The sequence below is a fragment of the Musca autumnalis genome, unplaced genomic scaffold (genome assembly GCF_047663935.1).
Source record: "Musca autumnalis isolate F117 unplaced genomic scaffold, ASM4766393v1 scaffold_5, whole genome shotgun sequence".
Lineage (NCBI taxonomy): Eukaryota > Metazoa > Arthropoda > Insecta > Diptera > Muscidae > Musca > Musca autumnalis.
The window spans coordinates 196544484-196559698 of record NW_027412088.1 but is presented as its reverse complement, the minus strand read 5'-3'; the positions used below and the strand labels follow the sequence as shown (position 1 = coordinate 196559698).

Sequence of the window (15215 nt, the reverse complement as noted above, 5' to 3'; positions counted from 1 at the left end):
CTAGAACATTTTTAATAGAAGAACATTCCTGCTAATAAACTACATAATAAACTAGAATATATTTAAGTATGTATGTATCTTATGGCGCCTAATGTTTTCTTGATTATTGAGATCTAGCACGTCTATCTCCTCTATTTTAATAACACAAATATATTCAAGTTTTCATGACATGGCGAAATTTCTTACTACAAACATAGTATAGGAAAATTACTGTTGCCCTGATGAAAACTATCTAAAACGGTTCTTCTTTTTTAATGCTTGCATTCTTAGAGCGAAGGTCATTGTCATTTATCCGGGTTCCCAGAGCCTTGTGTTATTTTATCTCAAAGATATTTTGTTATATACTAGCCGACCCTGTCCGCCTTGCTGGCCCTTGAAGCAGTTTTATGTTACCTTAAGTCAGCGATTGTATTTTTATTGCATCCGTAATTAGTCGGGATCTGCATGTGATTATAAATACAAAATCTTCAGATTTGTTTGTGTCGATATGTAATTTTAACATACCGCCAAAAAGCTGATGACTTGAGGCATGCATTTATTTCAACTGCTGGAATAGTATAACTGGAAGTGTAAATTCGTTCCAGGTGATAACTTATATTTAATATTGCATATGTGCCCTTCACTCACATGAATGATCAATGGCAACTTAAGGGCCAACTTTGTCGTCCTTGCACCTTCTTATAATGTACATCTTTTATACCTGATGAAGCTATAGCTATCGATATGTTGCCTTCTAATTTAAATACTTGCTTTCCAATAAGACCAAAGCTTCGCTATGCATAACATGTGGTATTTCCATTGATTTGTAACATTTAAAAAATAGGACGCAGGGTATAACCCGCACCTCCGAAATTTAACAAAATTTGTAGCATTTTTCCACCAAAGACCATCCCTGTACATCATCTGAAAATTACATAGAAATCGGTTTAGAAGTTTTGAAGGTATAACACATTTAAAAAAGCGGGCTTGGCCGGGTCTTAAAGCCACAAATAAATACCTCGGGTCGGAGACACGACCACCATTGTCTATCGAATTAATTTTCAAACCACGCTCCGCCGAAATTCCACAAAATATATAGTTTATTTTCACCAAGCACCAGGGGACATATATGCAGACTATTTTCACCAGGATTATCCCGGTACATTCCCTGAAATTTGTAGGAAAAAACGGCTCAGAAGTTTCAGAGATAGAAATTGGGCGTGGTCGGGTCTTAAGGTCCCAAAATGAGTACCTAGGGTCGGAGAATCGAAAGGTGGAAGTTCGGAGCAAGGTGGTTCGTTGCAGAGTGGTTTGATATGTAGAAGTTCGGAGCGGGGAGGTTCGGAGGGTGGAAGTTCGGAGGGTGGAAATTCGGAGAGTGCAAGTCCGCAGCAGGGTGGTTCGGAACGGCGTGGTTCAGAGGGTGGTTGTTCGGAAGAATTAATTCAATCACTCGTGGTTCGGAGAGTGCAAGTCCGCAGCAGGGTGGTTCGGAACCGGGTGGTTCAGAGGGTGGTGGTTCGGAAGAATTAATTCAATCACTCGTTTCATTTTTGCTAAAATAGCGGTTTTATTAAATCAGACATAGTGAAGGTACCAAACCCCTCCGAAATTCAACACAATGTATAGCCTATTTTAACCAAGGGTCCTCCCTGTACATTCTCTTAAATTTTCAGGAAAATCGGTTCAGTAGTTTTGGGTATGTAACGTATTTAAAAAGTGGGCGTGATAAAATAGAGTTTTTATAACAATAGGGCATTGTGGAATTACTCCGCCCTCTCCGAAATTAAAAAAAAATATATATAGCCTATTTTCACCACGGGTGTTTCCTGTACATTCCCTGAAATTTTCAAGAAAATCGGTTCAGCCGTTTTTGAGTCTATACGGAACATACACACATTGTCTTTTATATATTAGATATCACTTTTAAAGACAGGGTATATGGGAAGTACCCCGCCCCTTCCGAAATTCGACAAAATTTGTGGCCTATTTTAACCGGGGGCATCCTTGTACATTCCCTGGCAATTTAAGGCAAATCGGTTCAGTAGTTTTTGTAGAAATGACAAAAATTTAAAATTGAAAAAGTGAGCGTAAAAGTGGGCGTGGTCAAAATTGCGTTGCGTAAAAACCCAAGTCGGGTTATGGCGCACTGTAAAGAATTGTCGAAATAGGTCCAGCCGTTCTCAACTGATGCCATTACCAACGAACGACATTTGATTTTTATTTATATAGATTATAGAACAGCAATAGTCCTTGAAGCAGTTCTATATCAAAATCGATGTTGATTATTCGGAACCATTATCAACAATTTCAGATCTACATGTTGTCTATAGACGGAACACGTACTATTCACCAGGAAGCACTGGAAGTTTCCAACCACCAGTTTTGGATGGAGTTGCACTATAACATTCGCTTGAATCTAATTATCTCGGTACCATCCTGGACCATCGCTTGCCTTATATTGAGGAGAGGATCTTTAAGAACTCGAATGGCAAAAAGATGGGGGAACTCAGATAACAAGTTATACAGGCGTTGTATGTAACCGCAGAGCTATCTTAACTTATGATGGACTGGTGACAAGCACTCGGTAATAGGGTACTGCCTTCCAAAATAGTAAGTGTTCAAAGGACTGCGTCCATTATGATCACCGGAGCAATCAAAAGCCCCTTCAGGCGGCTTTGAATGTGATCTCGGATCGCCAACCTAGTCCACTTTCAAGCAGAATCCGAGAGGCATGAACCAGTGGCCAGTTTTACAGTTTCGATATGCGAATGTCAGAGTTGCATATGTGAATTGCGAAACTTAATTGATACGAGGCCTGCACGATAACTATCTGGTCTAGTAATGAAAACGCGAAAGATTTGCCTTCAAAAGTAGTTTTATCGTTTTCTTTAGTACTCTTCAACATGATTTATACAATTTTTCATGCGCTCAAACCGTTTGTTCAAGCGCTTTTTCCACTGCGGTTGCGACACCTCCAAAACATGGTTTTTGAACGCTTCAACAGCATCTTCTGGCGACGAAAATCTTTGACCACGCCCTTTTTTCTTGATATGCTGGAATCAAATGAAGTAATTGGATCCAGTCAGAGCTGTACGGCGGATGACGTTTGGCCCGGTCAAACAGGCGCTGATTTGAATCGATGTGTGAGAACTAGAGTTGGGCAATCTAGTTCCCGGAGCGGATCGATCTTTCTAGTTCCTTTTCCTAAAAGGAACTAGTTCCTTAATATAGTTACATATGTCCAAATAGTTCCGAGACCGATATAGTTCAACGAATCTTTCTCTTTCACCGTTTTTTTCGTTCCAAATAGTTCCAAGACCGATATAGTTCAGCGAATCTTTCTCTTTCATCGTTCTTTTCGTTCCAAATAGTACCGAGACCGATATAGATCACCGAATCTCTCTCTTTCATTGTTCTTTTTTGTTTCTTTCGTTCCAAATATTCCCAAGACCGAAATGTTTAATAGTTTTGTGGATGAATTGACATAAAAATAAATAAATTACAACGAATAAACAGCAAAGAAGAGAGATCGATGGCTGCGTTAAATTATAGGAACGAGTAGAGCGAAAGGAATTTTATGAACTAAAGGAACTATATAAATGCAAGAGCTGGATATAGTTCCAACAGTTCCTTGTCCGGAATAGTTCCTTGGAACTAGTTCGTTCCTGAACTACACAACTCTAGTGAGAACTCGCTTTGTCATGATGCAGCATGATTCGTTTTCTCTTGTTCGTTTTCCGAATATCTCAGGAGACTTTAGGCAAACAAATTGTGCTGTACCACTCAGAACTAATCGTCCTACATTCCTCAAGCCGTATAGTTGCCACACGGTCAGTTTTGCCGAAGAAACAGGCTAACATTTGCTTCGAAGTGCTTTTCACATGAACAACTTTCATTGGATTTGGGTCGCTTTTGAAGACCTAAACGATTGATTCCTGGTTTGTTTCGGATTCCTAAGCATAGATCCAAGATTCGTCGTCTGTGACGATATTACCATCGTCGTTTAAGGCACGGTGATCATTTTTATTTACAATTTCTCTGCACCAATCCACAAGAGCCTTTTATTGAGCGATTGTTCGAGCGATGTTCATGCAATATCAAAATATTAGTTGGTGGAAGAAATTCCCAAGAATGCCTCTATCTCACGGGATATAACATGGCGATCTTGCATTATCCGTTCACGCATGTACGACCCTCATGACCTTCGTTTTTTGGCAATTGTCGGCCACGATTGAATTCGTTAAAACAGTTTTTCATAGCGCTATAGGATGGCCCTATATTGGTTGAAAATGTTCACAAGTTAATTTCATTTTATTTTGCAAAGTGATTTTTTCAAGTCACTGTAAACAACACAACACCTGGTCGTATGACAAACTGTCCTGAGTACGTTAAGACTAAAAACTGTAAAACCTTCCAAAAAATTTCAAATAGTTTTCGTGCAGCCCTCGTGGCCAGCATGAATCGTCCGACAGTAATTGCAAAAGCGATTATTTGCGTATTTCGTTCGGTTTGACGCACCATCAGTTATTATTCGAACAACGGATATTTGGTCTAAAGCTAATTCTCCTCTGGACAGTCTGGCAATATACACAGGGAGGACGAAGTTGGCGTCTGCGTCTATTGCGAAAATACTCATATAAGCATACCGATAGCAACAGCATTTTTGAAGCAGAGATTCTTGTTTTCAGGCAAGCAGCAGAGATGGTTAGAGGACTTGAACCGAGACTCAGAGAACCAGTGGCATCGACTACTATAGGTTGTATAGAGACAGATACGAGTCGAGCATCAACTTTGTAAGTGTATCTCGCTGCACACAAGATGACCTGGCAAAAATCTCAATGCTAATGCCGTTTAAATATTATATTATGTCACAGCTTCCCCAATAAATGCATTCTATGTGCACAGAAGCATAATAAGTGACAAACACGAAACGTTGCAGGTCATAACAGATCTAACCCACTTTATATGACAAATCCTGCGATAAATATATGAAGAAATAGGATTCACATTGTCTCATAAGAATCTTGCAAAATGACAACCAAATTTGAACACTTTAATAATGGCAATTTAAAACTTCATAATTTATATATTAGTTTCCAGAAATTTAATAAGTTATTTTAGAGATAAATTTGAAAAAATTAACAACATTTGAACATTGGAAACTAAACTATGTTAAGCAAAAGTGGCGTCCAATATCAAAATAATAAAAAAACAAGTAAGAGAGGGCTATAGTCGGACGGGCCGACCATGTGATACCCTACACCACTTGCCCTGAGCATTAGTTTTGCACGGAATTGATTTTATATTATTGCGGCACGTTATATTTTGTTTTAAAATAAAAATAAAAAGAGCATTAGATGACTTTTACCGAATTGACCAAATAAAAAGTAAGAGAGCATCAGTCAGCTGTGCTGGCGAAGATGTATCCTCAGTCACTGACCAAAAAAGAAGCAAACATAACAATTTTACAGTATATAAAATATATTGATTTTGTATCACGAGTTTGCTTCAAAATTCGTGTGAATCTGTAGTACCGTAATGTGGGGCTATACCAAATCACAAAGGTGTACCAAAAATTTTAGTAAGCAAACTTCTAATTCATAGAGAACTCAGAAATACTAAATTACGTTAAACTAAGTTTAGATGCAATTTTTTAAAAAGGTTAGAAAGTTATCTTGTATATCAGACACTTTAGTATGTGCCGGCAGGGTTTTTTGGAGCTTTCGGCAATTTCTGGAAGTATGGACTTACTACAGAAAAAATTGTATCGTTGTGAAAACAACCTTCTGCAAAAAAATTTTAATAGATCCGAGACGAATCTTCACTCTGCACTTTTTCCAAATTTTGTGCGAGAGGTACCCGCAGGTCGGGACCGATATAGTCCATATTCCAACCTGATGCACGACTGGGTAAAATAATACAATGTGCAAAGTTTGCAATAATCAGAAAGTCCCTTCGAGAGTTATATTGGGAATTCGTCATATTAGTTGGTGTTATCTCAGGCAGTATGGCCTTAACTTGGAGGCCGCAAGGACAACCCGCTGGAAATAATCAAAATAATCCGAGAGAAGCTCTTAAACTTAATTTTCTCCGAATTTTGTGTGTAAGGAATCTGAAGGTGTGGACCGATATAGTCCATATTCTAACCCTACGTATGTCTAGAAGGAATAATATGGTGTGCAAAGTTGGGACCAAATCGATTGCTTCCTTCAAGAGTTATCGTCCGCACCATTTTACAGAAAATTTGTGAACTTTTGTGTAGGAAGAAGGTGTGGGTCGATATGACCCATTTTCGAACTCAAACTAATTTCGGGAGAAACATTAAGAACATCAAAATTTGATTGCACCAGCCAAACAGAAGGACAGACAGGGCTAAATCGACTCCAAATTGTCTGAAACGAATTTCCGCCAAGCATAATTGAAGTTTAAAACCATTATTTCGATTAGGCAAATATTTGGACGAATCAAAGTGTTTAAACCGTCGTTAGCGTAAAGGCTGAGGTATACAAATACTAATATTTTGAGGTATTGCATTGCTTTTTACCAAAGGTGGTACATAAACTTCAGACCCATTTTCTAGCATGCGGAACCCACTTATATGTTCGACAATAGTAGTTATGTTATTTAACCAATATTCTGCTACAATATGCATCAACGGATAGGTCAAGAGTTAGTTTTCAAGTTTCGCGTTTCTAATTTGTCGGAACACGCCCCCAAGTATTCAAAATATGGAACAAGGGCTAAATTTGAAGATTTTTCCCACAAAAATTAGGGTCAATTTCACCCGCCAAACTACTATCCTATTATTATCTAAGACGATTGGCATTCTCCTTGACCAAAACTCTTACCTTGTGCAAAAATGTTTCAGTATTGAGCTATAACTGCGATATTTAGCGTGATTATGATTACACTACACAATTAAAACTGTGGGATCCCTGTATAAAAAAGGCTGTAACTCTGTTCTCTGACCACGCAGATCAACAAAATTTGTATCAATGGAAAGGTCAAGTGTTCCACTTTTAAATATAGCTAACGTGGGCCGCTACAAAATTGGATAAAAATGTTGTTTTTGGTCCATTTCACCCGCTAAATATTTCAAGATCATACCCAAAAACTATAGGGGTCTATTATGGTCTGAACCCGACATCCATACAAAATTTCGTGAAGGTTGGTCCATAATAGCGGCCTGTAGAGTGCGTACAATTTGTAATGGACGGACGGACACACATCTCAAAATCGCTTTATCTCATCGAGATAAGAATTTTGGTATACCATACATATGGGGGGTCTACGACGAATATTTCGCGGTGTTACATGAATTTATCGAAAAACAAACTTATAATACCCTTTCCACATTGTGGTGTAGGGTATAATGATCCAAAAAATAATTATGCAATAAAATATCTCTCTAACCACCCTTAATAAGTGAACCAAAAGTATATGGCGTCCAGCGCAGTACCTTGTAACAATGTGTCTACTTATAAGGGTGACATTTTTTGTCAGTGTCCTCTACATTACATAAACCCTTATTTTAATTTTGTTTAAAATTATTTGTTCTTCATACCCTTGCTATAAATCCTATTCCCCTGTTAAAAGTAGTTTTAAATGTCACAGAATATCTGTGATATATCACAAGTATGTTTATCACTTAGTGATATATCATGTAAATGGCTAATAAAGAGAGTGATAATGATTTTATCTCTTTATACTTGTGATCAACTTATTTTTATGTAGCGTTGAACAGTTTTAAAAGTTGATAGAGTCAAGTATTTCCATGAGAACCAACATTCACTGTTATATCCCTGAAGACATTACCGCTAGTAATGTAAGTTAACAAGAAGTACGTGGCGCTCAACGTAACATCTGGTAACAATACTTCAATTGTTAAGGGTAACACATTATGTCACTGCTGCATTACAGGAAGCCTTATTTCTATTTTGTAAAAATTTATTTGCTCTTCATACTCTCTATAAATTTTTTTCCCCTGCTGAAAGTAATTCCTAATGTCACAGAACATCTGTGATATATCACAGACATTTTTATCGGGTAATAATTTATGTTAGACGCATTCTTTCAGTTAGTTTAATTAGATCTGCCAATGAAAAGTTTTTCCTATTCTAGCTACAAATTTTCCAACCGTATCAAAATCACACATATCACGAAAGTGACTAGAAAAAGAGAACTATATCAATCCACTAACTATTTACATATGTCTGGGAGAAACTCATTTTATGTGGCGTTGAACAGTTTACAGGGTATGTATTTTCGTTACATCCGTACAATTTTTTGCAGGAACTAAACCAACCCTTAGTTATTTGGTTGAATGGTCATACCCTAGCTACAGGTTATCTTCGCCTGTTAAAAAAACTAGCTAAAATATCATAGCACATCTATGATATATCACAGGGCATGGTTATGATACCACAAGTGACATGAGAGAATAAACAAGATAAAATTCATTGAGAATGTTCGTAACAAACAGTAATAATTCGGAGTTCTGTGTCTTGCTTTTGGCCAAACGTCAAAATTTCGAGATTGAAAATTTATGAGATAAGATATCCTATTGATAAGAGTAACAACACTTTTCCCACAGGTTTATTACAGAAATTCATAAAAATTTGACACAGTTTGGAACTTAATCTGAAGTCTTAGCAGGCATTTAAATTTTCATCAATGTAATAAAACCGGTATAAAATGTGTCTTCATATCCTTACTATGACTCATATTCTCCTGTTAAAATCCATGTGAGATGTTACAACACATGTGTGATAAATCACACGCTGAGGTAAATAATGCATTCTGTATATGGATATAAATTACATCGTGGTGATATTTTATCACAAAGATGTTGTAATGATTGGCGCAAATTTAATAGAAAAACATAAAGAAGTCACAGGACAATATTTCCAACGTTGATCGCATATTCATCCACAAAGAGTTGTTGTAGCTGCGAACAAAAGCTGAAACATTACAAGTGAAAAAGTTTCGGGTTGATTCTCAAAAGCTTAAACAAATGTTTAACTTCATAAGGCAAATCACACTAAGGCACTGTGTTGATATCATCATCACCCTGTTGTTTATGGATTGGCAATGCGAAATAAAAGCATGCTACTTTTTCGAGAAAATAATATTACACAGTAGTAAAGTGGCGCCCAACGTTGAAAGTTATAAACTTGTTTCGTAATTCGTAACACACAGGTCATATGAAATGAAACAAAAAACTTACAATGTGCGAATATTCACCTGAGTTACAACTATTTACGCGGGTTGGAACAGGAGAGCATAAACTTATTGCAGGAATATAATAACATTATTTTTAACATCAACACAAATTGTAATTGCCAAATTACAGTCATTACAATTAACGAGTTCCAATAATCAACCCCCAATGGTCTGGCATTATTGTGAATAAAATCACATACATTATTCCGCCATGGCTCTCTATCAATGGAATTTGTGTGAAGGGAGTTGGTGTTGAAATTAAACAATATCACATTTTAAAACCCTTTGAAACCTTCGGTTAGTCATCAGGAAGGCCTTTTGTATTCTGTGAAAAGACTCCCGTTTTTTACAATAACAACAGAGAATTTCAAGATAAAGTTCCTATTTTTACAGAGAATATATCAGTTCATAATAGAAAAGAACTCAGGTTTTTAGGAAAAACATTTGGAGAAAATTGGTTTTAATTTCAACCCCTAAAATATGAATAAATACTTTGATGAATCTATTCAGGGGTGGAAACAGAAATTGTCATAGAAATGGTTATTGGAAGTAATAATGACAAAGTAACGGAATTTTCTGAAAATATTTTGCCCTTAGCAATGAAGTAAATTTTTTATAGTCAATTTTCTTTCTACTATACATGATTGCCTATTCGAAACCGCCTACAAATTTGAAAACGTTTGAAAAATGCATGTAACAAATATCGGTGTATATTTTTAATATTTATATATTCAAAGAAAGGAGAAACACAAAGTTTTTGGAAATCTGTGTCATTTTGCACATTAGCCTGCAAAATGGTACTGTACATACTGTATATTATAAAAGTCGCCATCTATTTGCCGATTTTGTTGGTATCGAGTGCCATCTGAGTGTCATTTATATCAAATGGATAGAATATTTACATCAAAGGGATTTTAGCAAGGCGCGTCTTTAAGTTGTGAAACCCAATCAAAAATTACGTATTTGTAAAAGTCGTGTATTAGAAGACACTGAAAATTAGGTTTAAGTGATATTTATCATAATCATTTTCGAAGCTTCAACGTTTGGCCAAAAGCGAAACACAGAACTCCGAAAAATCACAATTTATTAGCAACATTATCTGTAAAATAGTACAATATTTATTCTCTCAAGTCAGTTGTGTCATAAATACATATATACGTCTGTGATATATCACCGATGTGCTGTGACATTTTAGCCAGAATTTAACAGGGGAATAAAATTTGCAGCTAGGGGTGACAATTTGAAAATGTGACGAATCAGAAATAAGATTTAATGGAAATACTTGACTCTATCAACTTTTAAAACTGTTCAACGCTACATAAAAATAAGTTGATCACAAGTATAAAGAGATAAAATCATTATCGGTCTCTTTATTAGTCACTTACATGATATATCACTAAGTGATAAATATGCTTGTGATATATCACAGATATTCTGTGACATTTAAAACTACTTTTAACAGGGGAATAGGATTTATAGCAAGGGTATGAAGAACAAATAATTTTGAACAAAATAAAAATAAGTTTTTATGTAATGTAGAGGGCACTGACATAAAATGTCACCCTTATAAGTAGACACATTGTTACAAGGTACTGCGCTGGACGCCATATACTTGTTGTTCAATTATGAAGGGTGGTTAGAGAGATATTTTACTGCATTATTAATTGTTGGGTCATTTTTATTATTTTGACATTGGGCGCCCCTTTTGCTTAACATAGTTTAGTTTCAACGTTCAAATGTTTGTTATGTAACTAGGTCGGAGTGTAAAGGGGAATGAGGCATACCAAGATGTCGCTGGTATACACTTGCCATTGAAGAAATTTCGGTCTAGCTCAGTGGCCACTCCTGACTAGCCATAAACAAAATTGATTCATTATTAATTCACAATCGCAAACAGGATGCTTTATTTAAAGAAGAAAAATGATATGATGTTGTTGTTGTTGATATGGGTACCCAAGGTGTTTGTTGGGATACCATGCCCTCCCAATGGATTTTCTACAAAATCCCCAATGAGCCTCATCAATGATGATGACTCCCAAAAATCAACCACCGGCTGCCTTATTACCCCCTACATTACCTTATACAAGTAACTAGCACATAATGACTAATGGTCAACACTATTTAGATTCAGAATTCATTAATTTATTCATAGCACATTCGAATTATAAGATAGGGTGGTTCGATAAGGTATGGTTTCGGAAATCGAATTACAATTATTACTTCCAAAATGGAAGCCAATTCATTTAAGAAATCATATAAATATACGTTGTATAGAAATATATCAATGTTCATACAGGTATACGGCTAAGAATATAGATAGCTATACTCAAAAGATGTATATCCCACATATAATAGTGCTAAATCACACTTCGATTATAACTATCAAAAGTCCTATTCTATCGAGCTCAATTGATTAGGATCATATTCATTCCTTAAAAGAATGATTTAAAATTTTGAAAACGGTTAATAAAAAACATGGGATACACATTAACAATGTGTTGCGCTGCTAATTTCAGATAAATTATTTCAATTTGCAAAAGGTTTAAGTACAAGGAATTGGCTTTAGTTCAATTATTTTTATATAAAGAAATTTCAAGATAATTTATAATTGACTTTAAAGGTCATACAAGGTTAAAATATTTGTATAAATAAATTACACAAAAAAAAAATTCATAATAATTACACAAAATGTACACAAAACTGGACAAATCACGTGCAGCAACCCTCAACTAAATTGTGTTGTAAACGTGTGTATAATTACTGGGTCGGAATATCAAAAATAATATGGATTTAAATTCCAGATAATTTCGTAGAAAAAAATCAAATCTGTTTGTCTTTAGGTCCTCGGCGTTCTTAAAATGTATTTGTTAAAATTACACTTCAAAATTATGGTAAATGAATTCAAAGAATAACTTTGATATTATTGTGCCGAAATAAAGGCTTTATTTTGGGGTTATAGACGTCTGGTCTCACCTAAGGTTTCTACAATAATTAATTTATCATTAACGCGCCATTATTCATGAACCCATTTCATTCGGGACAAACAAAAATTGATGCGAAAATATTTCTATGAATTTAAATCCGCAAAACATTTCATATATTTTTCCTTTTTTTTTATGGTTTGCAAAAATGGGCAAAAATGTCCTGAATAAATTCTAATTCCAAAAGGATCACAAGTAAGGAATATGATGACTGTACAAGTTTCGTTGGGTACCGTTACGGCACGTGATGTTGACCCGTTACAAAATCCACTACTTGTATATAGGGATACACACATGTACATATATAATATTATATACCCTTATGTATATAGGAAATACATAAGGTTATATAAAAAAAATAACAAATTAGTTCGGCTGACCGTCGAATGATTGAAGACAAAATTTAGATTTCATATTTCCCTGCCTGTGGCAGAAAAATATGCAATGCTAAAAACAACACGATGTTCAGGATACACACATATTCAGACTCTTCACTTTTGTACTTATCTGTACTATCCTGGCCGGCTATTTGTCGTGTTATAGCCCAAGTTGTTGTAGTTGTAGGCCAAAATTGCTGGTAACTGTTGTTCTTGATCTAAAAGCAGGCTAAAGTTGAGTTGGTATTGCCCCACAGGAATGATGAGGACTGACAATGATTTTAGCTTCTGAACTGCACAAAGATTCGATAGGCAAGGCTAAGGTGTCACACAAAAATGTAATGATTTCCGGAAAATTTTAGGCAATGACGGTGGCTACGGCTGTTGTCCAATATTTGAGAGGGAATGTATGTGTGGGCAGGTGTTATGGCCGGGCAAAAAAAATTTCCCCAATAAATTCGTTTTGTGAACACGGGTGGCTTTTACAAAGAGAAAAGCCTTAAGGCCTGCGTACATAAGCTGCTTTGCCTGACTGCCTTGCTTTGCTGCTTCAATAAAAAATAAAAGAACAAAGAAGGCCGACCCAATTTCCAACTGATGGCAACCCAGTTCGAAATTTCGTCTTTATTCTATTATTTTTATTACGTCAGAAATGAAGCAGGTAAGCAAGGCAATCAGGCAAAGCACCTTATGTACGCAGGCCTTTAAATCGGTGTTCAAATTATTTGCACTGCACTCATGCCTAATGTGGTGGAATTTGGCGGGGAGTGCTGTACCGAATTGTTAATGCCAACCGCTATGTGCCTTTGGTCAACCTGTTGGGTAAACGCAAAAAAAATTGCACACGCCAATGTTAGTATGCCGGTTTGGCAAAACTAAAAATTCCACACTAAACTCACCCTTTTATTGTTGGTTTTTAATTCCGTATTTATTTTAATGTTCCGTACGGAAAGTATTTAATAATTATTCCCGAAGATTAGAATTATGATATTCTCGAACGGGAGCTATTCAAAATGGCGGATTTGTACAGCAAATTCTTAATTTGCAAATTTTTCCTTATTGGACGACTGGCCGGTTTGCGGGTAAAATTGAAATGAATGCATTCGTATTCGGCGTTCTTGTCATGCCCGAAGTTTGACATTTCTATTTACAGTGATGCCACATTGTCAAGAAAAAGGAACGAAAATGTGTGAAGGGGAACACACGATAAGTTTGTGTGGTGTTGCACACAATCACGACGTCGTATACGCAGCGGCTTACGCCGTTGTTATACAAGGTTAACATAACAAACCCGAACACGTTGGCATAGGCCTGCCGAAGCCATACTGATTCGGGAAGTTAACCGAGGTATGCTTAGGGTGGGGAAGAACCGCGACCCTGAGATTAAGAGAACAGAAAAGTCATCAAAGAAAAAGAAAGCCGGGCAAATTATTTTGTTGGCACCATGTGCTGTAAATCTTTTGCGTGGTAAACGCCTATTTTCCTTCCCTGAAGGTCTTCAATTTCATACAAGGAATTTCCAATCTGTCTGGCAACTCTGCACTTTACAAACTTTTGACATAACTTTGAGTTAAGATGGCGCGAAGCGTCACTTAAAACAAAATTGCGCCTAAGTATTTCCTGCCCCGGTTTGAAACTGACGTCACGAGTCCTAGTGTTATACCGAGCCGCAGATTTTTCAAAAGAATCGTGGATATTCGTTTTAATCTTTTCGCGGACGAAATTCAAAATATCGTGTTTCGGAACTACCTCAACTAAACCATCTTCCAAAACTCCTAGTTTGTGTGCTAAATCATAAGTGCTCGCGTGTGTAACCATGTGGGTGCCGAATAATGCGAAATACGGTGAACAACCAATTGTAGTGTGAAAAGTGGACCTCAAAGAACATTCTATGGATGATATATTTCGGTCCCAATCGCGTTGATCTTCCGAAACATAAGTTCGGATCGCCGCGATTATAGTCCTATTTACGCGTTCCGATGCATTCGCCTGCGGCGAATACACGGCATTTCTAATCGGTCGGCATCCATATTTATTTAAAAATGAAGAAAATTCTGAGGAAGTGAATTGCTTTCCGTTATCGGAATGAACAATCTGTGGCACGCCGTATTTGTGAAATACCTCGGATTCTAAGAATTTGATAACGTTTTTCGAGTTCGCCTTGGCTAGTGGTTTCAATAAGACAAATTTGTCAAGTGGTCTAACACAATAAAGATATACGTGTTTCCCAACCTTGACCTCGGAAAAGGTCCAATAAAATCTATAAAAATCTTTTGGAAAGGCCTATCGGTAACGGTTTCGGTTCCCATCTTGGGTCTTAAAATGTGATTTGGGGCTTTGGATTGTTTACAAACAATGCAGTGGTTAATAAATTTTCGAACTTGTTGGGCCATCTTAGGCCAATAAAAATATTGTCGCAAAGCCGCTATCGTTTTCCCAATGCCGCAATGGCTTTTTACCGAAGAAACATGAGCATTTTCAATAAGAGACTGGGTTAAACCAGGGGGAGTCCACAGTTTCCAAATGAAATTCTCATGCACAGGCGTGCCATCGGATGGTAAAGTTTTTTTATAAACGAAAGAATCAGATATCTTTAAGTCAGGCAGGCTATCATGGTTCTCTGACACCATTTTGATCAACTGCAAATATTCTT

General features: G+C 36.5%; 1 long non-coding RNA gene across 1 annotated transcript; it reads right to left on the bottom strand.

Annotated features, from left to right (window-relative positions):
• Window positions 1-11324: 11324 nt before the first annotated feature.
• On the bottom strand, window positions 11325-14647 carry LOC141406385 (uncharacterized). The gene is made up of 2 exons (XR_012413379.1): window positions 13462-14647; window positions 11325-13377 (listed from the first exon to the last, which is right to left on the bottom strand). It is a non-coding gene; the product is annotated as an uncharacterized lncRNA (long non-coding RNA).
• Window positions 14648-15215: the final 568 nt, after the last annotated feature.